Source organism: Delphinapterus leucas, chromosome 10 (assembly GCF_059928025.1).
Source record: "Delphinapterus leucas isolate spDelLeu-1000000601 "Yukka" chromosome 10, BTC_Dleu_Yukka2, whole genome shotgun sequence".
Taxonomy (NCBI): domain Eukaryota; kingdom Metazoa; phylum Chordata; class Mammalia; order Artiodactyla; family Monodontidae; genus Delphinapterus; species Delphinapterus leucas.
In genome coordinates this window covers 30,210,776-30,235,766 of record NC_143138.1, presented here as the reverse complement: position 1 = coordinate 30,235,766, position 24,991 = coordinate 30,210,776, and the positions used below count along the sequence as shown (strand labels likewise).

The window sequence follows — 24,991 nt, the reverse complement described above, 5'->3', positions numbered from 1 at the left end:
TTTCATGAAGCATGATGAGATTTCCCTGAAAAAAAGAAAATCTTACAGTCAAATCATTGGGAAATACTCCATCTACACCCTTTCTTAGAGCTTTGCAGTAGGTATTTGCAAATGAAAGGGCTGAGAAGTTCTGCAGTAAAGAGCCCTATTTAAACACTTGTAAATTCAATAGTTCCAAACTATATTTAGAACCTTGAACATGAAATATTGCCAGGTTTCTGCCCACAGACCCTCCTGAGATCCTGCTGGAATAACAGTATAGACCTATGAAAAGGAATAATCTCACAAGAATAAAGGAAGTGAGACAGGATCACCAATGGATAAGGGATTTAGACAAACTTCTGGAGGAGAGAAGGCAACACATTGACTGATGATAGAGGACAGAGAAAACTATAGCCCAGAATAAATCCCAAGGGGGCTGCAGAGGAGGTGGGGGCCATGTTCTCTGCCAGGACACCTGAGAAGCTGTGGGCTTGAACTTGGCCAAATCCACAGCAGGTGGGAGGTATGATGTGGTACTTAGGTGGAGTGACTCACTAAAAGTCTATCTTAGAACAGCTGTCCCAGCTGGAGGTGGAGTTTAACTCCAGGCTCTAAATGGAAGGTTCTTCTCCACAGGAAGCCATCTGAGGAGCTGGGGAAAGATGCTTCCAGTGTGGGTGTGGCAGCGCCCCCAATCCTTCACTTTTTTGGCATTTGGAAATCCACTTCCTTCCTGCTTACCCAGTGGTGGCCTCCTCTGTCTCTCTTCCCTTGTAGGGTAGCATGGGAAGCTTTGAAAAAGGAACAAGTAGAGAATAAAACCAGAGTTCTGAGGAATTAAGAATGTCACTATCAAAAATGAAAAATGTAATAGAAGAGTTGGAAAACAAAGAAAATCTTTCAAATACTGCCTGCCATATCAGTAAATGAAGGATGTTGTAGCCATCAAGCCATCAGCCACTGCAGCCCTGAGGAGATTCAGGATGGAGAAAAGCGGGACACTGGTCCTAGATAGTTAAGGTGCATATCAAAGGAATCATTTCAATGAGCCCAGACTCTTGCATCTTCCCATATAGAGAAAAGCGCTAAAATCATTAACTTGAGATGTCTGGGGGGGTTTTGTTTTGTTTTTGTTTTTGTGTTTTTAATTATCAGCAATCTTTTGAGGTTCTGACTACCTGGGCTTTGTTGCAAAAACTCCTATACATCCTGGTTCCTCCCCTACCGCTTGGGAGCAGTCCCCCAGAGCCATCTGAGAGGCTGTCTTCCCGGCTTAAGTCCATGGAATAAAACATAATTCTCAACTTTTAGGTTGTGCATTTTATTTCAGTTGACAAAACATAGAATAAAAAAAGAGAGACAGGGGCTTCCCCGGCGCAGTGGTTGAGAGTCTGCCTGCCGACGCAGGGGACACGGGTTCGTGCCCCGGTCCGGGAAGATCCCACATGCCGTGGAGCGGATGGGCCCGTGAGCCATGGCCGCTGAGCCTGCGCGTCCGGAGCCTGTGCTCTGCAACGGGAGAGGCCACAACGGTGAGAGGCCCACATACTGCAAAAAAAAAAAAAAAAAAAGACAGATAACATGAGAGAAGTAACAAGAAGTAGAGGCCAAACCCAGAAGGACAGCACCCAACTAATACAAGTTACAGGAAAAATAGAGGGCAGGGCCACGCCTGACACACCATATACTCAGCACAGCCATTCAAGAGCCAGACCCCAAACAGGCAAAGTCCCTGCCCCAGGAGCCAATCAACCTTCTAGTAGGGCAGACCGACAATAACAGAGTGCGATGGCAGGGGCATAAAGCAAACAGGGAATAAGGAAAAAGATTGGTAGAGCTCTGTTGTGGATGGTGAGGAGGTGATATTTGAGCAGAGACACTGAATAAAGGAATTGAGCCTCATTCAATCAATATTTGCTGAAAGAAGGAAAGAATGAAAGAATGTGGATGGAAGACTGTTAGGGCGCTGAGGAAGGCAGACCTCACTGTTCTCAGGTATAACTGTGCAGTTCCACTAGATAATCACCAAGGCCCATCCATGGTAATTAGAAAGCAGCCTTCAATCTCACCCAGAAGATCCACTCTAATTGTTGAGGCCGGGCATTAGTGATTTCGGGGAATATCCCATCTGACGATGTGTTAGGAGACCCAAGGCAATGCTTTACCACAGTCTGGGCTGCTTCTCTCAGCAAATTACCTCCCCAGCAGTCCTGGGAGCTGGGATTTTATACTGAGGCTATTTTTGGTCGCCTGCAGTGACTGCTGGGACCTACTGCCTCAGGAGGGGCTGATGAGAACTTTACCCAGTGGAGAGGCATTGCATTCTGTAATCTTGGCCTGAAGAGCTCTCTAATGACATTTGAGGATTTATAACCTCTGAGAACTGGTTGCCTCCTTCATGAAATGCAAGATCAGGTAGCTCTGCTGTGTACCCAGTAGTCAGCAAGAAACCGTCCAAAGTTACTTTGGTCAATGGGGCAATAGTTCCCATTCAAAATCTTTCGCTGAGATAGAAAGGACTGTCTTGCTTTGGGATTGATGCTTAGAAAGTCTTGGTTGAGGGTAGGTCCAGAGAAGATGTCTCGCATATTGATTTTTCACAAGGGCACCCCAGAGTCAGTGTCCCAAGCTGCATGTTCTTTCCTTACCAGTCAAACAACACACTGACTGGCGTTCAGAAAAGCAACTTGGAAGGTCTGGTTGGGAGATTCTGAGCTAGGTACTTAATCTGCTAGTGTTTCCACCTCCTTCTCTGCTCCAAGATAACAAGGGCAAGACTGGCTGTAAAACCCATAGCTGCCGAAATCATCTTCCCAAAGCACAGTTCTGAACTTGCAACTTCCTAGTTTAAAACCCTAGATACTCCCTGATGCAGACAAATTACCCTCTAAAAGTCTTAGCTGTCATTCCAGGCCTTCTGTAATCCAGGACAATCCCAAGGTTTAATTTTGCTTCTCCCATGCCTCCACTTTCAGCCCCTCTTATGCTCCAATCAAACTATATCATCAAATGTTCCTTATAAAGGTATTTTCCACCTCCAAGCCTGTGATGGACTTAATGTCTGTGTCCTCCCCAAATTCATATGTTGAAACCCTAAGTTCCAATGTGGATGTATTTAGAGTTGGGGCCTCTAAGGAAGTAATTAAGGTTAAATGAGATCAGAAGGGTGGGGCCCTCATCTGATAGGATTAGTGTCCTTATAAGAAGAGACACCAGAATGCCTTCTCTCCTTCCTATGAGGACACAGTGAGAAGACTGCCATCTGCAAGCCAAGAAGAGGGTTATCGTCAGACCTACCATGCCTGTACCTTGACCTTAGATTTATAGCCTCCAGAACTGTGAGGACATAAGTGTCTGTTGTTAAGCCTCCTAGTGTGTGGTGTTTTGTTACACAGCCCAAGCTGACTGATACAATGTCTGTGTACATGCAGTCCCTATTTACAGAGTGTCCCTTTCACTATTTCCATTGGACCAAATCTTTCAAATAAATGCTTCTTTTTCTGTGAAGTTATCACTGATCTTCTTAGCCAATAATAATGCCTTTCTCTTCTAAATTTCAAAAGAACATTGTCAGCACTTCTCTTTTGAAAAATTTCACTTTTTGACTTAGTAATAGTTACTTGTAAATATGAAATCTTTCCTACTGAGCTGAAGGTCCTTGAAGAAAGGGACTGTGTCCTGTTTACCTTTGTGTCCCCTATAATAATCTAAAAACATCTTTAATATACTAAAAATGATAGCTGTCCATTACTGAGTGCCTGCTCTATGCATGTGTAGAATGCTTTCCATGTCTAGTTGGAATCCTCACAATCACCTTACTACGAAGATATTGTTATCCTCATTTAAAAAATGGTGAAACTTACTGTATAATTCTACTCTACGAGGTATTTAACACATACAGAGGGTTTAAAATTCATAGGAAATCTCATAAATGCTATGATGAGGTCACAATAAGAAGTGAACAGGATCCCAATTAGAAGGTGAGGCTTAGAAATTCTATTCTTCCCTTATCTCAAGCTGTGAAACCACTGAGACCTTGGGCAAACCAGAGTCACCTCATTGTCACATCCTGGCCAACATGCTCTTCAGCATCATTACAGGACACAGATCAGCCACATCTGGGAATGGGAACTCTTCTGGCCAATCATAATCCAGATTGAGTTCAATGGTTGTTCTTTTGTTTTTGTTTTTGTTTTTTTTTTGGCTAAAGGTATTGTGTCCTGAGATTGTAAGGGCAGTGCAATGCTTTACAAGGTTCCGCTGCATATCTTTCCCTTAGGAGAAGCAAAGAAATAATAGACTGGTCTCATTAACCCCATGACAGGGGAGACTATGCCTGACTTGCTCACCACTGGATCCCAGCATCTGACACTAAGCCAGGCACAGAGGGGACGCTCATTAAATGTGTTGAATTGAATGGAATTGAATTATGCTACCCTATAGGAGCCAGGGGGAGTTAAGCATCACTAGCTCATTTTACAAAAAGAAGTCCATTTAATTCAGGCATCATGGACCAACTAGGAGATGTCAAGTGCTATTCAAGATGCTGGCTGGGCACCCAAGGATGAAAAGGCCCAGTCTTTGCCGTCAAAGAGTTTGGAGTCTGATAGGAAAGAACACTGATGCAGCACAGAGGTCTTCCTAAACCAAATAATCCCTCTTGTGTAATTTAGGTATAATCCTGGGAAACACATTAAGACCCAGCCTCAAATTTGGTGATTAACTCGATTCTACCCAGGGCTCCGATGACAAGAGTATTTTGATTAAAAAACACCCAAAAACTGAGATGGCCAGTAGGCACATGAAAAGATGCTCAACACTGCTAATTATTAGAGAAATGCAAATCAAAACTACAATGAGGTACCACCTCATGCAGGTCAGGATGGCCATCATTAAAAAGTCTACAAATAACAAATGCTGGAGAGGGTGTGGAGAAAAAGGAACCTTCCTACACTGTTGGTGGGAACAACAGTGCAGTCACTGTGGAAAACAGATGGAGGTTCCTCAGAAAAACAGAATTATCACATGATCCAGCAATCCCACTCCTGGGCATATATCCAGACAAAACTATAACTCAAAATGATACACACACTCTTATGTCCATAGCATCACTATTCACAATAGCCAAGACATGGAAACAACTTAAATGTCCATCGACGAATGAATGGATAAAGAAGATGTGGTACATGTATACAATACAATGGAATACTACTCAGCCATAAATGAAATAATGCCATTTGCAGCAACATGGAAGAAACTGGAGATTATCATACAAAGTAAAGTGAGTCTGAAAGACAAAGACAAATACCATATGATATAATTTATATGTACCTAAAATATGACACAAATGAACCTATCTATGAAACAGAGAGAAAATCAGGGACATAGAGAATAGACTGGTGGTTGCCAAGGGGGAGGGAAGTGGGAGAGGGCAGGACTGGGAGTTTGGGATTAGCAGATGCAAACCAGTATATACAGAATAAACAACAAGATTCTATTGTATAGCACAGGGAACTATATATTCAATATCCTGTGATAAACCATAATGGAAAAGAATATGAAAAAGAATGTACATATTTGTAAAACTGAGTCACTTTGCTGTACAGCAGTAATTAACACAACATTGTAAATCAACTATACTTCAAAAAAAATAAATTAAAAAAAAAACTGAGGCATTCACCAGGACAATTCTGTGGGTTGGTTTGACCTAAATAAGGTATATTTACTTATTGCAAAAATTAGAAATCAGGAAAACCAAACTGAATAAAGTCAGGGAAATATCAAGTCAATATGAATTATCGAGGCTTCTAGTAAAAGAAGAGATGTTCAATGTAAATACAGGTAAAAACAAGTAAGGCCTGAGAAAAAGAGATTGGAGTGGGAGGGGGCCACTAATAGTTATATGATGCTTATTTTGTACCTAAGACTTTTACATATATGAACTTATTTCATCCTCATAATAATCCAGTGAAAGGTTAAATAAATTGCCTAAGTCTACATAGCTAATAAGAGACAGGATCAGGATGTGAGTCACACAGTCTAGCTCCAAGGCTTTCTGCTGTTAGCCACTATGCTAAACTGCCTCCCAGTGACATAGGATTGAGAAGGATGATGTGATTGCTGAGGCCTGGCATCTTGTCCTTCATCCTGTCTGCAACCTGTGTGCCTACATTTCCTTCAAAGTTTAAGGTCTGCCCCTTCCATGAAGCCCTCCCTGATAAGTCCAGCACTCTTACCTTCAGTGCTTATTTGATACCATACGTCATGTATTCTGGCAACTGATTCTCTCTCAACTCTCATATTAATTTCTAAATGCTTCATGGTGTGTGTTAATCCTTCCTTCTAGCCAGCAGGTCAGAGCCTCACAGAAAAGGCCCCCATCTTAGACTGCTTTTCTACCTCTCACAGCATCTGTACCCCAAGTGCAGTGCAGGCTCCATAAAGACTCATCAACCTGTTTATTGGAGATGGATTAAAGGGATACACAGGAAGGAACGGGCAATAGACCTGAGCTCATTCTTTCAGCAATACAATGTTTATTATGGAATAAGAACTCATCACACTTACAAGAGAACTGCTCAGCCTTCACCCTCATATCTTCTCAGTAAGCAGCCACCTTCCCCCACCCGAGACAACCCTCCCTGCTTTATTGTGGCAAGTTGTTTTGATTGAGGAGAAGGACCTTGATCTCTGTATCTGGGCTCCAGGCTTAAGGCTATGTTTGGTCCAAGTGGCTGGGGAGGCAGCATGTTCAGTCCTCAAAGTTACTGCAGCTTTGGTGGGTAACGTTGCCACAGAGACACCTTCAATGGGTTTGGCCATGGCCAATGGTTATTGACAGATTTACTGAGATTCACAAGCGCTGGTTATGAGTTGTAGAGCTTTTCCTAAACAGTTGCCATTTTAAACCAATTGATTCATATGAACTTGTAGCACAGATACTATTTATCGATGAGAATAAATTTCACTGGTGATTTCTATTTTGTGGGCATGACCACTCTTCTGTCTCACTAAACGCAATCACCCTATCTCTTATTTTTAGACAAGGGAATAAAGACCCAAGGAAGGGCCTGTGACCACATAAATGATTGGTCTTCATGCCACAGCTGAACCCAGGACGCTCTACAGTAGCACTGTCCTATAGAACGTTCTATAATGCTAGAAATGTTCCCTAGCTCTACTTTCCAATATAGTGGCCAGTAGCCACATACGGATAGCATGACTAAGGAAAAGCGTTTTTAAGATTTTTTCACTTAAATTAGTTTAAATTTAAATAGCCACACAGAGCTAATGGCTAGTGTTTTGAATAGCACGGTTCTAGAAGAACCAAGCCAGTTTATAGAGGCTTGGTTTATAGAGGGTTGCTATTGTAAATATAAAAAGACTCTCCACCAAATTCTTTCCTTTCTTGCCACCTTAGGAGAACAGGACAAAAATACTTCTGTAGGGGGAAGAAAATATGCAGTTGTACTGCAATTAACAAAAGGCACTCACTTCAGTTATTCATTACCACCTTACATACTTACCCTGAAATTGTTATCATTGAAACCTCAGAACCTTAGTGGTTTCCTAAACAATGCATTCTCTTGTTTATTTCAGCTGTTGCCATGTTACTGTTGTGCACCAAGCCCAGGCAATAATGAGAGGCTAGCACTTTTGCAAACCCACAGGCTCATGAAAGGAAGGTTCTGCTTATAAAGCATAAAAATGGGGCACGGCTTAAAGCTCAGGTTCTTAATCTTTGACCTCACAAGATTACACAAAATATTTGGTTTCAGGGCTAAACTTCATGCTCCACTCACAGGGAGAGTCAACTCATATTTTTAAGGGAGTGTCATTTGGGAGCAGAGCTGCCAGTCAGTGCATTTTCCCATGTACACAATACAATTATACACAAATCCATTCTGGACACTTTGGGCCTGGGTATTGGAAGGTAGCTTAAAAACAGGATTCCTGGGACTCCCCTTGTGGCACGGTGGTGAAGAATCCGCCTGCCAATGCAGGGGACACGGGTTCAATCCCTGATCTGGGAAGATCCCACATGCTGTGGAGCAACTAAGTCCATGCACCACAACTACTGAGCCCGCATGGAACAACTACTGAAGCCTGCGCACTCTAGGTCCCATGTGCTGCAACTACTGAGCCTGCATGCTGCAACTACTGAAGCCCGCACGCCTAGAGCCCATGCTCTGCAACAAGAGAAGCCACCACAGTGAAAAGCCCGTGCACCACAGCGAAGAGTAGCTCCCTCTCACTGCAACTAGAGAAAGCCCGCGCACAGCAACGAAGACCCAACGCAGCCAAAAATAAATTAAAAAAAAATTTTTTTTTAAACATAGGGTTCCCTTTTTTTTTTTTTTCTTTTTTGTGGCATGCGGGCCTCTCACTGTTGCGGCCTCTCCTGTTGCGGAGCACAGACTCCAGATGCGCAGGCTCAGCGGCCATGGCTCACGGGCCCAGCCGCTCTGTGGCATATGGGATCTTCCCGGACCGGGGCACGAACCCGTGTCCCCTGCATCGGCAGGCAGACTCTCAACCACTGCGCCACCAGGGAAGCCCCTAGGATTCCCTTTTTATAGTAGAAAAGACCTCTTTTCCTAGGGTCATCCAAGGAACTCATGGAATCATCAGAGGCTTGAATGGTAAGGGGTTAAAAGATGAGAAGATGGAATTGTATTATGACTTATGTTGGTGAATGATTAGCTGGGACATTTGTTTTCCTGTCTTGTCATTACTCAGAACTTAAGGTACAAAATAAAGACTTTGCAAAAGACAACATAGTCTTAAAAGAAAATAGAAAGATGGAAGGTCAGCAATCAGTCTTTGCCTGAAGGCCAACATACTTGCGATAGCTGACTCCTACTATATCACTTTAATGTCATTATCATTAGACTTTAGTCTAGTTGAACTTCATGGCTATATTCCAAACTCCAATTCAAACTTGACTTTAAGGGGCCAATATCTGGAAAGAAAGGAGAAGCAACCCAGGTGAAATGGGGATCTTAAAGTCAATTTTGACAACCTCCATTTCTGGCCAGGATGGATTAAAAGGAATCAGATTTACACTTAACAATTGGAAGATTTCTTTAAACATTGAGTAAAGCAGACAAACTTCACAAAGTGATGGTTTTCAGACATTGGAGACAGACAGCATAGAACCCAAATAGAGGCTGGTGGTCTTTCTGAGTTGAGGAGACAACAGAGTTTGGTGTTTCAGAAGGTCAAGGCAGCTAGAATTCGCAGATCTAAATACCAGTAGGGATGGAGTTGAAGAAAGAGAGAGAGAGACTGTGATAAAGTTAGATATAGATAGATAGATAGATAGATAGATGCAAGCCATATTTGCACCCTATGAAAAATTAGCTCAAAATGGATCATAGAACTAAATATAAAACCTAAAGCTGAGAAACTTCTGGAAGAAAATATAGGAGAACATCTTTGTGACCATGGACTAGACAAATATTTCTTAGAACACAAAAAGCACAAACCATAGAAGAAAAAAAATTGATAAATGGACTTCATCAAAATCAAAATCTTTAGTCTTCAAAAGACACTTATGGGTGCTTCCCTGGTGGTGCAGTGGTTGAGAGTCCGCCTGCCGATGCAGGGGACACGGGTTCGTGTCCCAGTCCGGGAGGATCCCACATGCCGTGGAGCGGCTGGGCCCGTGAGCCATGGCTGCTGAGCCTGCGTGTCCGGAGCCTGTGCTCCGCAACAGGAGAGGCCACAACAGTGAGAGGCCCGCGTATCACCAAAAAAAAAAAAGACACTTATGAAACTGAAAAGTCAAGTCACTTTGTAAACTATTTCCAAAATATTTACCTGATAAAGAAATTGTACCTTGACCATATAAGGAACTCTTAAAATTCAATAATATGATAATGCTAAAATAACAATAATAAGCAAAATATTTGAACAGATGCTTCATCAAAGAAGATCTAATGATGGCTAGTAAGTACATGAAAAGATGCTTAACATTTTTATTAGTCATTAGAAAAAATGTAAATTGAAGCTGCCATGAAAGATCATTATATATTTATCAGTATACCTAAAACTTAAAAGATTGAAAATACCAAGTACTGGAAAAGGAGCAAAAAGAAATCTTTTATAAATTCTTACAGCCACTTTGAAAATAATTTGATTTTTTTAAATAAGGTTAAGCATTCACTGACCATATGACCCAATAATTCCACCCTTAGGTATTTGACCAAGAGAAATGAAAACACAATCAACACAAAAGCTTATATGTGAATGTTTATAGCCATTTCATTAATAATAGCCAAAAACTGGGAAAGAATCCATGTCCATCAACTTCTGAATGAATGAACGAATTGTGGTATATTCACACAATGGAATACTACTCAGTAATAAAAAGGAACCACCTGCTGATATATGTACTGACACGGATGAATTCAAAAGCATTATGCTAAGAGAAAGAAACCACATGCAAAAGATTACAGAGTTTAATTCTATTTATACGATACTTTTGAAAAGGTAAAACTATAATGATAGAAAGATGTGTGTTTTCCAGGATTCAGGGTGTGGCTTGGAGGGGACTCATGGCAAAGGGTCAAGAGAGACCTTTTTGAGATTATGGAAATGTTCCATATCATGATTGCGATGATGGTTACACAGCTGTATATATTTGTTCAAAATTCATTGAAGAGTACACTTAAAATTGCTGAATTTAGTGTATGTAAATTATGTCCCAACAAAACTGACTCTCAAAAAAGGAAGGTACGTAATAGGATATATAGTATAATACCATCTGTATTAAATAAAAGGGAAAAGAGATAATTTCGAATATACAAACATACATATATTTGCCAGGATGTGTGTAAAATGTCTCAGGAAGCACATACATGAAAGTTTAGAATAAATCACCTCAGAAAATGGAAATGGGATGTCTGAAGGAGTATGGTGGGGGAGAGACTATCTTTTGTACCTTTCAAATTTTGAACCATGCAAATGGTAAACCTATTCAAAAGGGGAGAAGAGTCAATGGGGCTCCAAAACCTGTTACTATTCAATATGAGTTGAGTCAAAATCCTGTTTCTGTGTGAGAACATCTTTTTCTTTGTTACTCACTATCTCCCTTTTCCCCCATTTAACAAGTCACAGGGCTGTCTAAGAGTATGTTCAGCATATAGTTCAGAGAGCCTCATGATAATATAAACTTAAGCTGGGGTGGGGGCGTGGGAGGGAGACTATTTTACTGTAGAGGAGAATGAAGCTTCCACGCTCCGCAGGTTAGAACCAGTGGGGGCTCTTGGGCTCAACTTATTCCAACTGTTTATTTTACAGTTGAGAAATCTAAGGCCCAGAGAGTGCAAACGACTTCCCCAACATTGCATGGTTACCCAGTGTCAGAATCCAGATGCGGACCTTGCTCCTAAGTCCTATTACAGAGATAATTTCAATAAAGCAGGTGACTTACAGCACATAGTTCAAAGAAAACATTCAGGTAATATGAACTTCTCCTTCTCTTTTCTCCCCCATATCAGCTGGCTTCTTACCATGACTTACCATTCACCCATCCCCCATCCCCCATCAATGGATGCAGGGACATAGGGCCTTTGCTTGAAAATGCTGATCACATTTCCCAGAATACACTAATAAGCTTTCCCTTCAAAAAAGAACTTAACTACTTTTCCCAAAACAAGTTCAGTTTAATTCAATTTGAAAAATATTTATGACTATGGGCCAGCCTCCACACTAGTGGTGGGAGTACAGACACAGGTGAGTAAGATGTAGCTAGAGAACACTGGGTGAAGGCTACCTGAAGGGTCAGTTCAGTTTGTCCAACATTTATGGAGCCCCCTACGACAAGCCCAGCACCCCACAGGACAATGCGTTGTGGAAATAAGAAAGACATCATCCATTCCGTCAAGGAGCTGACTGTCTGGTGAGTTACCCTTTAAAAAATGGGAGTCCAGAAAAGAATCCATCATCCGTGTCACTGTCCCTCTCCCCCAATATTCTGATTGTCAGCCCCATCCCAGTCAGTTGCCGTTCTTCCTCCCAGTATTGACACTACTCACCTCCTCTTGGTCACTGTGTTTGATCTGTTTCATGTCTATTGTCAGAACAGTGTTTGGTCAATTATATAGATGCAGAAACACAAAGCTAGACCCAGGAACCAGGACCTGTTGAATGAGCTACAGCCACACTGTTTCCACAGGCCATTCCTTACACTGTTTCACACCAACCGCTGTGGGAATCCTCAAGTCCTTGGACTCAAACATCCCTTCTAAGTCCAGCAAATGACATTAAGCACTCAGTGGTTGGCTTCCTGCCCAACTTCAGGGTGATGCTAGGCACGTGCCAGGCGGTCTCATGAATGCTGCAGAACTAATGAGATGAAGGTGCAAACAGTCCACTGAATTCTCATAGAACCCCTTGCATTGGGTGGGATATGTGGATCCCAGGAGTGGCTGTCCATGTCCAGAGTTCCCATGCTTCAACTCAACCCAGTCCAACCTTCAGGGGCTGTATGTAGTGGGTTGAAGTGTTCCTCCCTCCCCGAAGCTATGCCCAAACAGACTTGTAAATGTGACCTTATTTGGAAAAAGTGTCTTTGTAGAGTAATTAAATGAAGAATCTTGAGGTAAGATCATGCTGGATTAGGATGGGCCCTAAATCCATTAACAAGTCTTTATAAAAGAAAAGAAGAGAAAACAGATACAGAGACGCAGGAGAGAAGGCCATGTGATGATGGAAGCAGAGATGGGAGTGATGCAGCCATAAGCCAAGGAATGCCAGGAGCCACCAGAAACTGGAAAAGGCAGGAAGGATTCTCCCTTAAAGCTGTCAGAGGGAGTGTGACTCTGCCTATACCTTGACTTCAGAGTTCTGACCTCTAGAACGATGAGAGAATAAGTTCCTTTTGTTTTAAGCCACCAAGTTTATGGTAATTTGTTACAGCAGCTCTATGAGACTAACACAGGGGCTTGGAGCACCGTTCTCATTACAGCTGCAGGCCCCTGGGACAAGCCTTCCTCCCCTCCCCCGCCATTGCCCTGAGCCTCCCTAGGAGTAACTTATTCCCTCCTTCCTTCCTAATTCAATCATCATTTAAGTAGCCATGGACTGTGTATATGAAAATGGATAAAAGACAGATGCTCCTTCAGTGAGAGAATTATAACATTAAGTGTTATGGGCTGAGTTATGTCTCCCCAAAATTCATATGTTGAATCCTAATCCCTAGTGCCTCAGAATGTGACTGTATTTGGAGACAGGGTCTTTAATGAGGTAATTAAGGTAAAATGAGATCATTAGGGTGATCCTAATGGTATCATTAGAGTGGACCCCCTAATCCAATATGACTTGTGTCCTTATAAGAAGAGGAAATTAGGACACAGACACACACAGAGGAAGGACCACGGGCAGACACAGGAAGAAGACAGCATCTACAAGCCAAGGAGAGAGGCCTCTGAAGAAACCAACCGTGCCACACCTTGATTCTAGCCTTCTAGCCTCCTGGAGAATTCTGGAGACTTCTAACCTCCAAATTGAGAGAAAATAAATTTCTGTGTACTTTGTACCACCCAGTCTGTGGTACTTTGTCATGGCAGCCCTAGCAGACTGGCACATTGAGGTAAGACCCACCCCAGCCCTGCCTGGAGGGGCCGAGAAAAGCTTCTGGAAAATGTGACGTCTCGGCTGGGTCTGAAAGGATGGTAGGCTATCCCAGGAAGGGAGAGCACTGAAAGAGAACAGCTTGAGCAAAGACCCAGTGTCATGAATTGGCATGAAGTATGCAGGGAAATACAAGTCAACATTTTTCAAGGCAAAGTGTGAGTGAAGAATAGCAGGTGATGAGGTCTTGGCTAAAAGCCTGATGAGGCATGAAGACCTTTCTGTACATTCTCTCATGCCAGCCTTTTTCCTGGGGGCAGTGGGGAGCCACTGTATAGCTTGAAACAGGGAATGGTGTGTTCAGATGCCATTCTGGTGACTATGTGGGGCTTCTTAGGAGGAAGATAAGTCTAGAGGCAGAGCGACAAGTTGAATGACTGTGGTCAAGATGACCATGGCCAATGGTGGCCAAGATGGAGAGATGAGAACACTTTAGGAGGTGAAATTGACTGGAATGTTGGGCAGTAAAGAAGCAGAAATCTAAGTTACTAAAAAGTTTTAGTTTGTACAATTGGTGACACTGCCCACCAAGGTGGTGGGATGAGGTGTGGTTGAGTTAGCAGTCCCTCTGGGGAAAAAATGTCCAAAATTTCCCTTGGACAATAGGTGGATTCTAATTTGGTGGTATGTATTTCAGAATATCACATCACCTTCCTTTTCAGAGTGGACATAATCCCCCCATGATGATTCAGGTAATGCATCTTTATTACTCTTTTGTCAGTGTTCTTTCCCATGGTTTCTCAAGTTGCTAAAAGGCTTAGAGCAAGCGGCTGACTCCACGGAAAGGACAGGAGTTAGTTGGGCTGCTCAGTCATTCTCCCCCTCCCACATGGAGACACAAGGCATGAGGACCCAGGTAGGGAAGCGCAATGCATCACAGAGATAGACAACAGCAAGAGATCATGGACCCTCCTGGAAGCAGCTTCCACAAAAAATTTGCATGGAGTTTTAGAATGATCCTGAACCTCCTGTAGCACATTCACGAGCATCCAGCACCCCAGGCTAGGAATGCCAATAGGAAGGAAAGTGCCCTGGAAGCGGCGGGCTGGTTAAAGCCCTGGCTTTGCTACTAATTTGTCATCAGCTTTGGGCAAGTTATTTGACTCATCTGGTTTTCAATATTCTTGTTATAGCACTAGGATTCTGTTCTCTCTTTGATTGATGGCGTTGATTCAGAGAGCAGAGTAGTTCATACGGGCACCTAGAAAGTGATTTTGGCTTGATTGTTCCCTAATTAAGTGGACATTATGACAAGAAGTAGAAATCTTTGTTCAAACCTGCCCCTTGTTCCATACTTATATGTTTCAAGGGTTCCACGAAAGCATAGTTGGGCACACGCAACTGGCTCAGACTTCCACTTTCTCACAAACGTTTCCAAGGACATATTTGATGTGTGCTTATTACTGACATTAGAGCAGGCTGTTCCTAGGGGTTGTAAACAGGGAGCCCCTTGCAGGGCTCCAGCTATCTCCAGGCATCTAAATGTAAAACTTTTGAGTAGTCCAGCCAGGCTAAGACAGACCTCACAAACACATTTTTTTATTGGGAACTGTACTAAAACAACATCAATCAAAACTTTGTGCCAGGGCTTCCCTGGTGGCACAGTGGTTGAGAGTCCGCCTGCCGATGCAGGGGACACAGGTTCGTGCCCCGGTCCGGGAGGATCCCACATGCCGCGGAGCGGCTGGGCCCGTGAGCCATGGCCGCTGAGCCTGTGCGTCCGGAGCCTGTGCTCCACAACGGGAGAGGCCACAACAGTGAGAGGCCCGCGTACCGCAAAAACAAACAAACAAACAAACAAACTTGGTGCCAAATCCACATTATCCCTCTCCCCCAACCAAATATAAAGTACCTAGATACCCATATAGATAGTATATAAATCAGCATCACGTTTTGTAACTTTTTCCAGAAATTTGTCTGTATGAAATCAAGGATCTAAATACTTGGACATATTCAGGCAGACAGCTGAATGAATAAAGAACTAAAAAAGGAGATAATCATTATACACAATGTATTTACATTCAAATGCTTGAACTAATCTTAGAAATGAAAGTTGGTAGATGTCTGTTTTGTCCTGTTCTACACCAACAGGTGGAAATACTTTTTAATTTGCTTATCCATCACCCTAAACATTGCTCCGCTAATGATATTCTCTTCCAGAACATTCTGTTACACTCAGTTGCCTTCAGGATAAAATCCAAGCTGCTCAGTTTGCCATGAAAGACTATACCTAATATCTTGTAATAACCCATAAGGGAAAAGAATCTGAAAAAAATTATACATGTATGTATAACTGAATCACTTTGCTGTATACCTGAAACTAACACAACATTGTAAATCAACCCTACTTCAATAAACAAACCAACAGCAAAAAACCCAAAGATAATAGGAGAATAAAAAATATGATTTAAAAAAAAAAAGACTGTACTCCTGGCTCTTCGGCCTCAGCCTCTGCTCTGTACCAATGTGGACCTTGCCTCCATTCCAGCCAAATATATCTCCTCACATATACGTGCATATGTGCTGTGCCTTTGCGTCTGCTGAGACCCACCACCCGGCATATCCCCACCGCTCCTCACCTGAATCAGATCTCAACATGCAAATCTAGCTGCATGTCCCTCATTTCCTCCATGCGATTTCTTAGTTCCTCGACTAAGACAGTGAATTTTTGTTTGCCTCCAAAGCAAATGGACTCAGTGTGTTGCTTATGAAAACTCCCAGGAAGGACCCGGGAGGTGAGGGGACCTATTCTCACTTGTTCTTGGCTGAGGAAAGAGTCTCAGACCCCAGGTGGTGGCAGAAAAGGAAGGAAAGCCTATGAGTCAATAGGAGTGTAAAGACTGAGCATGCCTCTCAATACAGAACTTAAACATTTCCCCACAATATATGTATATTTATTCATTTACAAATTATATTAATGTACTACTGCAAGAATACACTGTACATGTGATGAAATATATAAAATAACATTTAAGAGGACTAGGTTAAATAGAAATATTGCTTAATATTTTTTATCCTAATTACAGTATTCTAACAGCCCGTGGATTAGGTTGAATACTCTATTCGGATACCATGACCCCTGGAACAGCATCAGGCTCCTGTGTTACAGCAATAATAACAAGTTCTACTGACACTTCTGTGACTCTTTCCATTATGCTGAACCAAATTATAGGGAGTCACTCTTTTAGACAAAAATACTCCAGGCTATGAGTCTAAGAAACATTTATCAGGGCTCATATGTTGCCTGACTCTAGAAGGACGCCGTTTATATTTTCTGTGAACGGGGCCCCCTAACTTTGCTCAGTGCACAACCTGTGCAACTCTACATGGGGACTCTGTGAGTGCCTAATCAGAGACAGACCCTGAGGATGCCTTCCAAGGGACAGGCTTCACGTGAGCTGAGGGTGGAAAGGCGTGTTGATTTCCTGCTGGCCCTCCCTACCACACCCAAATCTAGAGACCCTAATCACTATCAAGCGGTCTGCTCAAGTGGATAATAGATGGTGCCAGACACGTGACACTGATACAGAGCTGGAGCCACATACCCTAGTCAAAGACTGTAAGAGCTGGAATGGACTGCACTTCAGAGATGAGGAAACTTGGGTCCAAGAATGTTTTATAGTGAATCATTGACAAAGTCGTATTAGAATTTCCTGACCAGTGCTCTTTCCACAATATTACACCGTCACATTAATATCAGCTAGCAGAACATTTATAATGTCTAGTAACTATAAGGCATGGTGCCTAAAATAAAAATTGTTATTTTATGGATGGTTCAAATTCATCACAATAAACAATAATAATTTAGCCTCCTAAATATTGAGCATTTACTATACGTCAGATACTACACTAAGCAATTTACATGGATTCTCTTATTCAATCTTCATAACCACCCTATGAGGAACATATCATTATGACATCCATTTTACCAATGAGAAAAGTGGTAAACAATTTAACAGAAATTAATGTGCTAAGCCAGGATTCAAACCATGCAACCTGACTTGAAAACGTGCTCTACAGCATACATATATATACTGCCTTCCATAATCAATGACATCAATTATGTGCAGGACAAATGGTGTTAATTTGTACCATTTTTCTTTGCAACTGTCATCGTCAGATTACTTTTTTTCCTTTGTGTTAAATACCAGAATATTTTTTTTCTCTCTCTCTCCCTCTCCATCTCCCTCTCTATCTCTTATCTCTCTTATCTCCATCTATATCTCTATCTCCTTTCCTCCCTCAGTCTCTGTCCCTCTCGTCCCTCTCTTTCTTTCTCTTCCATACACACACACACACACACACACACACACACAATTAGGAAAATGTCTACAGGTCCTTCAATTTTAGCAGAAAGCAGCAAGAAATTCTTATAATCCTATCAGCAAATTCTGAACTGACAACTTCTCTTGGTTGCCTTACGACATGAATTGCAGCTCTCACTGGAGACTTTTCCTTCACTGGATCTCAGCCAATGACCAAGAAGCAGTTATTTCTTTCCTCTTATTATTTTCAAGAATTGTGTTTCTCTGTCTTTGCCCACAGGACAGTGCACTTGGGTTGTGCTGCATTCATCTCTTACATCCAGTACGTGGCACGTAGTATCTTGTAAATGTTGGAAAGAAAGAAGGAAGGAAGGAAGGAAAGAAGGAAAGAAGGAAGGAAGGGAGGGAGGGAGGGAGGGATATATGAATGACTGTGAACACATTTTCTGGATCATATGTTCCTGGAGAAGAGGTCCACAGGTGAAGTGAGAATAACATCTCCATTCACTCAATAGCTCTTGTCTAAACCCCTAGAGTCAAACTTAGCTCCTTCCCTTCCTTTTACTACACATCAGACCCACCAGCAAAACCTCTGGGCTCTCTCTTCCCAACAATCCCAATCTACTTGGCACCAGCTCCACTGTTGTCACCATCATCCAATCCACCATCCTCCCCTGCCTAGTTTTTCAAGGGCCTCCAACCTGTCCTCCCTGCCTCTACCCTTTCTCTGCTGTAGTCTATCATCAAAAGGGCAGTCAGAATTTTCCTTCCAAAACCCTCTGATGACTCCCCTTATCACTCAGAGTAAAAATGGAAGCTCTGGGCTTCCCTGGTGGCGCAGTGGTTGAGAGTCCGCCTGCCGATGCAGGGGACGCGGGTTCGTGCCCCGGTCCGGGAGGATCCCACATGCCGCGGAGCGGCTGGGCCCGTGAGCCATGGCCACCGAGCCTGCGCGTCCGGAGCCTGTGCTCCGCTATGGGAGAGGCCACGACAGTGAGAGGCCCGCGTACCGCACAAAAAAAAAAAAAAAAAAGTGGAATCTCTGTCAACGGCTCATCAGGCCTAGGCGTGACCTGTACCCACCTCCACCTCTCTTATCTCCCCCGCCCCCACGCCCCGGCTACCCCTACTCCTCCCACCCCTACTCAGCATCATTCTCGTCCCACTGTGGGAAGCTGAACAATGGCTCCCAAATAGGCCCATGCTTTAATTCCCAGAAACTTTGAAGCCAAAGGGACTTTGCAGAAGTGATTAAATTAAGGATCTTGAAATGAGGAGATTAGCCTGGATTATCCTGCGGGCCCAAACTAATCACAAGTTTCCTTATAAGAGGGATGCAGAAGGAGTCAGATTGGAAGGCAAGGGGAAGCTGGGGGCTTCCTTGGAGGCCCAGTGGTTAAGACTCTGCGCTTCCACTAAAGGGGGCACGAGTTCGATCTCTGGTCGGGGAACTAAGAGCCTGCATGCTGCATGGTGTGGCCAAAAAAAAAAAGGTGAAGCTGGAAGCCAGGGAGAAAGGGAGATGTGACATGGGCCAGGAGCCAAGAATGAGGACCATCTCTAGAAGAATGGAGGAAACAAATTCTCGCCTGGAGCCTCTGGAAGGAGCACAGCTCTGCTGACTCCTTGTTTTAGCCCTTTAAGACTCATTTCCGGTTGATCTCCAGAAGGTAGGAGAATAAATTTATGTGGTTTGGAGCCACTATGTTTGTAGTAATTTGTTAGGGCAGCAGTAGGAAATTCACACACCCGTTGTTTTGTTTTATGTTTCTTTATGGCACTATCACCACTCAGCATACTTTATATTTACTTCCCTATTTGTCCATCTGTTGTCTCTCCCACTACGATGCAAAGTGCTGGGGAGCCAGGCCTTTGTTTTCTTCATTGTTGTACACCCAGAACCTGGCGCAATAACTCTCTGTTGAATGAATAAATAAATGACACATTTTAACTAAGTAAGTAACAGGTCAACACCCTGAAATGGCCGAGCCTCAATGAAAAGTTGGTTGAACACAGTTAACCTGCATGACATTTTCTCTGACTTGTCCAGACGGGTGGAAACATACACAAATGAGTACAGGTGTACCTGCAGCCCAAGTGGTCTACACCAAAACAGCCCAGGAGGAGAACAACCCCAGAACACCAGCAACAAGCCCGCTAGGAAGATGGTGATCCCCGTCCAACGCAGGGGTTCCAGCAGCCCTTCTGCAGAGCTGGGAGGAGGGAGGAGCCTGGGCTGGTCACACACACGCCCTCCACTCCCACGCAAGCCCTGCAGCCCTGTATCACCTGTTTTCATATTACTCATTTCCCTCCTCATTGAATAAAGGACCGCAGTGGAGGTGGGCTGGGGGGTGGAGAAGCCAGGATTATGACTGCCCTTCTTCTCACTGAGTGATGCTGAGAATCTCTAAAAAGGAGTTCACACATAGGAGCTGAGGTTGATGGTACATTCTACGTCCACTTGATGGTACATTCTACGTCCACTTAGTTAACAAAATTATACTAAAAAGAATGTAAATGTAAAGAGTTAATTAGATCCAATATTTACTTTAGGGAACCACGGATCTTAACTTAGGAACCACATGGCACTATCAAGTCATTTTTCCTGTTGCTGGTACCAGCTAGAGATGCCAACACTTCTATTTCCTCCTACTTCTGTTTGGTTCAGTCTAATTTCTGATGAAATCAACACTTTGCCTAATAACATGCAAATAATGGTTTGATGTGCCCATAATGATGATGATGGTCATGACCATGATGATTGATTCATCTTGTCTCTTGCAGGAAGTTGCAGGGATGCCTCTGTCTTGAGGAAAATACACCTAGTCCTCACTTTTAAAAAGGTGACTTTTTTTGAAACTAACACAACGGTCATGTGAATATAATGGCTGGAATGCTGCTTGAATGCACCTGTTTGAATGTCACCTCCTCTGTGGAGCCTTTCCTTACTCCTTCGTCCACCCTTGGGCATTCCCAGAATACCCACAGCACAATGCTCTCTCACTCCTCCATTTCACCAAAATTCACAACTTGCAAGTCTGTCTCCTGTACCACATTGTTATTTCTTGAGAGCAAGGGCTCTGTCTACACACGCTTCTTTCTCCCAAATGCTCAACAAAATCCCAGGCAAGGTTTGCCAGGTACCTAAATATGAACCAAACCAAACGCTCTCGGTGCTTTTGAAATGGACCTTGTGGTAGAATAAAGGAGACGATTTATACACCAAACAGGTAGAGAAAATTAGAAAATAATTATGTATTAAATTAGAAAAGAAAGCGCATTTCATTAAAGGAGTTAATTCGAAACCAGAAAGGGGAGAAATGAGTGTTGACTGGGGTTTTTATAGGTTCATAGAGTAATCATTTTTGTTGTCTTCACATAAAAATTTGTGTAAATATGAATTTGGGTGGGGAATGTTGGGGAAAACATCATCTTGATCTATAAAGATGATTTGTTTAGCCCTGAAATAATTTTTATGTTTTGATAATATTCATAACCATAATCTTTATTAGAATATCAGTCTAATGCAAAGATCACCAAAGTTCTTTGTTTAAATATACTAAGGGCTAAACATTAACACGGACACTAAGTGTATTACTACTAGAGAAATCATTTTATCTCATCAGATATTTTAGTTATATTGGTGCCAAAAGGGCAAGCTCGGTGACAGACGTAACATTTATCGACCATACATACGAAGTACTATCTGTGACCTTAGAAATGTTAAGAAGGACCATCGATTTGACTTCAACAAGCCTTAGTTTCGTTTTTCAAAATGATGATGATGAAAGAAATTTAACCAGACAGGAAAATGCACTTAATGTCTGTCACAAAGGAAAGGATCTGAGCAACAATTTCTGCTCCCTCATAAGTGAACTCTTAAAAAATGCTTGGCCTGTGGTATAGAGAAGTCAATGATTAGACACACACTTTTAAATGCACTTACCAATTCTTGTAATTTTGAGCGGTCCTGGGTGAACTATGGGACAACCCATTCCATCAGCCCTACTCTTTAATATATATTGACCCCCAAGGACCATGACACCATGCATCTTTCCCTCGTCACTCAGAGCAAAATAAAACACCATCTGCGTGTGCGGGTGTGTCTGTCAGAGGCAGCCCTTACCTTCACAGAGAGGTTAACCTCAGGGTTAGTGGAAGCTGATTCGTTCTCTTCTGAAACGTCATCAGCAGAATAGCTGGTAGGGGAGTCCTCGCTGGTGGAGAAGCCTCTGCTGTGCTGGATGGTGAAGCTGGAAGGAGAAGTCAGATGTGCTTCCATCTCACTTCCATTCTCCTGGGGCTCCCCAGGTTGAGGATGCTGAGCCTCAGGATATACTTTTTCAGGCAGGAGGTATTCTCCTGTTTCTCGTTGAAAAGAGGCTGAGGTGCTCTCCTGACCAACAACAGCATAAATGGCCACAGAGCCATACCCATGGGTTTCCAACCCAGTGGCATATAAATTGGCTTCTGCCTTCAAGTCTTCATGGACATCATTGTAAAGGGGACCTTTGTCTTCTGCTGGCTGGTCTGAATCCTCATATGCCCTCTCTTTTTGGATTCTGTCACAGATGGTGCTGCAGTCTTCATCATTCATGTTTATTGATTTGGTGGATCCTTTTGCAGGCAGACCTGAGTAGGTCTGAAATGAGGAAAGGGATAGAGGATGCTGTATCACCTTGCAGAGGAATCAACGGGTTTTGAAACACAGCAACTAGCAACAGCTATCAATGACAGGTCCCTAAAAATTATTGACCGGAGACTTTAATCGGCAAACCACAAGTCCACTGGACATGAGGTAAAGCTTAAACACTCAGTTAACTCCTTCACTCCTAAGGATATTTTCAAGCAGACTCTATAGTCTTCCTCATTGCCAGTAACTCCAAAATTCTTCGGATCAACTAGAGGTTGACTTGAATTATCTTCCCAGTATACATTGAAATTCTGAATATCTAGCCATTTGTCACTAAATAGTGTTCCCTCTTCCAATTGCCTCCAAATGCTGACAGCATTCAAGAAGTCCCTGCAGTTCAGTGGAGCACAATTCTTCACAATAGTAACTCATCTATGAATAGCTGAATTCATTACACAAAACAGTTGTTTGAGTATTGATACCCTATGATAAATGTGCTACACATGCTCCAGTTAGGTAATGAGTGCCATTTACGTTTCTTATCTGGAAACACCACAAGGTGATTAAATAACAGAAGGAAAAGAAGATAAATGCCCTTGTCTATGGTCACATCAGTACAGATCACCCAAACTAAGGGACTCAAAGATTTATGGCTTTGAGTTTTATTTTTTTCTCTTCGACCCGTGTGATCATCACAGTCAAGACACCTTCACAAAGATCCTCTTATGTACAGGATACTGAGTTGAGCACTAAACATTTGAGTTAGCAGATACATTCTCTGTCCTCAAAGGACTTCTAAAGCAAAGAACTGTATGCACAAAGTTGTCTAGTCGATGTCATCTACAGATGCCTCGAATACACAGGCTCTTTGTTTTTTAACCTGGTACTCAATCCTGCTAATTCCTGCATCCCTTCACCCACCACGTACATCATTCTCTTTGAAGTGACAACCCAGATGGATTGTAAAGGGACTTTTGTGTCTAGAAATCGTGTGAAAATTGAGAAGCAATGCAACTCTGGTTGACAGGTTCCAAAACATTTGATGAGCATCTTATTTTTTTTTTTTTTTTTGTGGTACACGGGCCTCTCACTGTTGTGGCCTCTCCCGTTGCGGAGCATAGGCTCCAGACGCGCAGGCTCAGCGGCCATGGCTCACGGGCCCAGCCGCTCCACGTTATGTGGGATCTTCCCGGACCAGGGCACGAACCCGTGTCCCCCGCATCAGCAGGTGGACTCTCAACCACTGCGCCACCAGGGAAGCCCTGATGAGCATCTTATAGACAAAACTTCATTGTACCCTTGCCTCCAATGTTGCATCCAGGAATCTTCTGGAGCGAACTAAAGCAGTATTTCTAGAATTCAAGCTTTTGGGATAGCTTAAAGAATAGATAAAGGGAAAGAGACCAGAGACAGACTTTAAAGTCTATTGATGCTATCCCTTTCTTTTATTGAAAGGTGAGGTTTGATGGGTCCAAATACCTGATAGATTACCATAGTTCCCATAATCTGGTGTTTATAACTCAGTGGAGAGCCAGCTCAAGTCCTTCTCATAATTTTAGCACCAGAGAAAAGCTAAAAGGTCATACAGTCTACCTGATTTTACATTTGAAGGCAGGCTGGAACCTCGAAAGGGGAAGAAAGTGGTCCAAGTTCACAGAGTTAATGATGGAGCTGATTTTGGCTGTGATTTCCTAACCTCCAGTTCAGTGATCTTCCTGCCACTCACTCCCTTCTTAAGTCGGTGTTTTCCAACCTTTTTTATGATCATACAACCTTCCACTCCCACCCCATCCCTAAAGGATCCTTTTTAGGTATCTTTCCCGTGAAATTAAAATACTGCCAATATATTACATATCTGTTACATACTGTATGTACATCTGTGCTTTATACATCAAAAAAGAGTAAGTTTTTGTCCCTTAAGAACCAATTTTCACCCCTTTGGGGGTGATATCGCTCCTTTTGAGAATATGTGCTTTCATTGCTAGAACACTTCTAGATTATGTGCAACTCTGCAACAAGATTATGTGTCATTCTGCATCACTTCCAAGGAACAGTATTCTACGTGAGCTTATATATACCGCATGCTACCAGGTCCGCACCAAGGTGACCCAGTGAGTCTGAGGGGGCTAGCTAAGCTTAGGGCCCAATACACAGGTATTTTATAAATTTGGTCCCCTTGTTATCCCATTTCAGGACACACCTATCATGATTTAGTTACAGGCTGTAACATGGAACCGGTCATCCCATTAAAGCATAAATCAGATCATCTCTCTCCCTACTCAGACTCCTATAATGGCTCTCCATTTCTTTCAGGAAAAGCCAAAGTCCATACAGTGACCCTCAAGGCCCTATAAAATCTACACAAACTCTCCTACATCTGCTTTTCTCCCCCTTGCTTAACCTGCTTCAGAGGATATGGCCTCATTGCTGTGCCTGGAACCCTCCAAAATGCTCCCCTATTAGGATCTTT

The 24,991-nt window shown here is 42.8% G+C and overlaps 1 long non-coding RNA gene across 1 annotated transcript in view; it reads right to left on the bottom strand.

Moving 5' to 3' along the window:
• Window positions 1-854: 854 nt before the first annotated feature.
• The window catches only part of LOC149748190 (uncharacterized), a 49,799-nt gene continuing 25,662 nt past the window's right edge, over window positions 855-24,991 (bottom strand). Inside the window, exons 5-6 of the long non-coding RNA XR_016394599.1 lie at window positions 22,015-22,530; window positions 855-1,530 (exon numbers count right to left, since the gene is read on the bottom strand). This is a non-coding gene — a long non-coding RNA (uncharacterized LOC149748190). The remainder of the gene's footprint in view (window positions 1,531-22,014; window positions 22,531-24,991) is intronic.